The sequence below is a fragment of the Pan paniscus genome, chromosome 2 (genome assembly GCF_029289425.2).
Source record: "Pan paniscus chromosome 2, NHGRI_mPanPan1-v2.0_pri, whole genome shotgun sequence".
Taxonomy (NCBI): domain Eukaryota; kingdom Metazoa; phylum Chordata; class Mammalia; order Primates; family Hominidae; genus Pan; species Pan paniscus.
This window is the reverse complement of record NC_085926.1, coordinates 88,494,598-88,498,175: the sequence shown is the minus strand read 5'-3', so window position 1 is coordinate 88,498,175 and position 3,578 is coordinate 88,494,598.

Sequence of the window (3,578 nt, the reverse complement as noted above, 5' to 3'; positions counted from 1 at the left end):
CAAAATCTGACCACTGTGCTCACTCACACTGTGGCTATTATCACCTCTTGCAAGGGTTGTAGCAATAACCTCCTAACTGATCTCATTGTAACCATTTTGTCCCCTTGGTCTATTACATTCATGGCAGCAGACAGAATCATCCTTTACAAAGGCAAATCAGATCATTCTCCTTTTATTAACACTCAGATGGAGTTGTCTTCTACCCAAAATAACAGCCAAATTCCGTCAAATGAGCTGCAAGCCACAAAGATGTGCCCCCATTACCTCTGTGTCCTCTTCTACTACTACTAATCCCCTAGTCTTCTTTCCCTTAAATGTGCCTAGTGTGCTTTTGCCCTAGGGCTTTGACTCCACCTGTTCCCTCTCACCTGGAATGCTCTTTCTCCAAATCCCAGATTAGCTAACCACCTCACCTCTATCAAGAGTCTGCTTAATCTTACCTCCAAAATGAGGCTGATTTTGACCCTCATATGTAATACTGCAACTTTCCCACTCTCTTTCCTCTGTCGCCCTGCCAGAATACAAGATTCATGAGGTCATAGCCTTCTGTCCTCAGTATTTCTCAAGTATCTATAACAGTGGCTGGCTCATAGCAATTGGTCAATAAATATGTTGAACAAATGAATGGTAAGCCCCATCCTATCTGATCATAGAAAAAAGAATTTTAGTCATTCTGTGCTATTCTTGTTCATTTCAAGTTTAAATGTTTTTCATTCAAAATGTTCCTTTTTCTTTCTCTCAACCTGGTACCTAATTTTTTCAGGGGCTTATATGGAGAGGAAGGAGGCTAGGAGAGGATGTCTGTCGGCGACTTCCCTCTGAAATACATGGTCATTTGTTGAGATGGCTTTTTCCTTTCCTGGCCTCTGTTCTTGCATCTATTCCTATTGCCAGTCTCTGACATGTGTATTATTACTCTGTGATCTGCAACAGCATCAAACAACCAAAACTGAGAAATCAGTTTAGTCTACTGGTTCTTTCCAATTATGCCCCCTCTTTGAAGGCAGCGGAAAGTTTTAGCTATGTTTCTATGTTTCTCTGGAGTCCAAAAACCCCTAACTCTTTTTTTTTGTTCTTAAAGACAGGACCTCACTCTGTCACCCAGGCTGGATTGCAGTGGTACAATCCTAGCTCAGTATAACCTCAAACTCTTGGGCTCAAGCTATCCTCCCACCTCAGCCCTCTGAGTAGCAAGGGCTACAATTGTACATCACCACGTCTAGCAAAATTCTTTTAAATTTTGCTAGAAATGGGGGTCTTGTTATGTCGTGCAGGCTGACTTCCAACTCCTGACCACAAGCGATCCTCTTACCTTGGCCTCCCAAAGCACTAAAATTACAGACTTATGCCACCACGCCCAGCCAAACCTGAAATCTTTATCAGGACTTTATTATCTTGGACATCACAAAATGCCATCAGGACTCACGCCCTTGTCAACATAGGAAATACCTACAAGAATAGAGTTTGAGGAATTCCCAAAACTGGTTTCCTCTGCTTTTGGATATCCCAACATCTCTTGGGATTTTTTTTTTAATCAATACCCCCTTTATCTGCTTTGGGTACAGAATAGAGGCAAACCCCTAAGCAGGTTTAACCATTTTGCTTCCTCTCTTCTTCTATTCCCCTCCACAGTTCAGAAGAGCTCTTGGCAGGAGTGGAGAGTTCAGAACTGGATAACAAATATTCTTTGTAAATATTTTTTTCTTGCATAAGAAGTGAAGATTTTGAGTTTAAAAGCCAAGGATTTGACACTTTTTTCCTTGGGTTTTTTTTCCTCCCCAGTTTTTTGTATACATCTGTGAACCTTGAAAATCTGAGACAAGTCTCAGTTAATTTAGAAAGTTTATTTTGCCAAAGTTGAGGATGCACACCTGTGACACAGACTCAGAAGGTCATGATAACATGTGCCCAAGGTGGTCAGGGCACAGTTTAGTTTTATACATTCTAGGGAGACATGAGACATCAATCAGCATATGCAAGATGAACATTGGTTTGGTCTAGAAAGGCGGGACAACTCGAAGCAAAGTTTGGGAAGACTCCAAGTAGGAAGGGGGCTTCCAGGTCCTAAGTAGAGAAGAGACAAATGGTTGTATTCTTTTGAGTTTCTGATTAGCCTCTCCAAAGGAGGCAGCCAGATATGCATTCATCTCAGTGAACAGAGAGGTGACTTTAAATAGAATGAGAGGCACGTTTGCCCTAAGCAGTTCCTAGCTTGACTTTTCCCTTTAGCCTAGTGATTTGGGGGCCCAAGATATTTTCCTTTCATACATCCCATGACTAATTTCTAGATGCCTGCACTGGAAAGAAGGGTTTCAAGGCCCAGGAAAAGAAAATGAAAGAAGTTTAAATGTGGGGGAATAAAAGCAGGCAAGAAAATGGGGAAGTGACAGTGAGATTTCAGTTGACACTTCAAAATATTCATAATTTTTATCTCTAATCTTTATCACTTGAACAACTTCTTATACCTGACTTAGCTTTCTGTTAAAAAAAAAAAAAGTAACAAGAATAAATGAAGATGAGAAAACTCAATTAATCTTTTCTCACAAGGTAGATTTCCAGAATAATACTAAATTTACCCAGTGCTTTTAAGACACTAAAGAACAAGCCATATGCTGGCTCTTAAGGTCTGATGAATTAAGGGAAAAAAATTCAGATTGGATAAGAGTGTAAATGCCCGCTGAGCCTAAGTATCACTTAGAGATTCAGGCACACATAAGTGAAGAAAGAAAAAGAATTATCCCCTTTGACATAAAGTATTGGGAAACCCAATATTAACGTTCTATAAAGCCAAAATCTAAATGAAGAAATTCTTAGCCTTAATGAAGGTCATATGTAAACATACAGAGAATGCCACACTAGTTTTACAAGGAAACTTGGGAAATTAACTTCCACACATGATGAACTTTGAGGCTTTTAGAGGAAAGTAACTGCCTATATCCCAAATAATATGTAAAATGTAGTTTCTTTTGCAATTAATGAAGTAATTGAAAGTGGTTACCTTTTTATTGCAAAAGAATAATTTTTTTAAAAAAAATTAGATCCTCAGGATGTTTGTACATACTTTTCCTTTGGCCAGGCACAATACCCCTAGCCCGAGTCTCTGCTGCAGCTGAAATAGCACTTACTCAGAGAGGCCTTCCCAGATACACGGAACAAAAAGGTCAATTCCACCTCAGCTGTATTATCCACTGACTCTATAGTCTGTTCATATAATTTTGTAACTGTATGTTTGTTTATGTATTTACTCCTGTATCATTGGCATTCTACATCAAATTATAAACTCTAAAATACAAGCTGTGTCTCTACTGAATCCTTCAAAGTGTATCTATCACTTAGCATCATGTTTAGTAGATAGCAAGTAACATGGTTTTGATCTGTGTCCCTGCCCAAATCTCATATCAAATTGTACTCCCCAGTGTTGGAGGTGGAGCCTAGTGGGAGGTGATTGGATCATGAAGGCGTTTCTCATGAATAGTGTAGCACCATCAACTTGGTGCTATTCTCATGATAGTGAGTGAGTTCTCACAAGATCTGGCAGTTTAAAAGTGTGTGTCACCTCCACCCTCACTCTTGTTTCT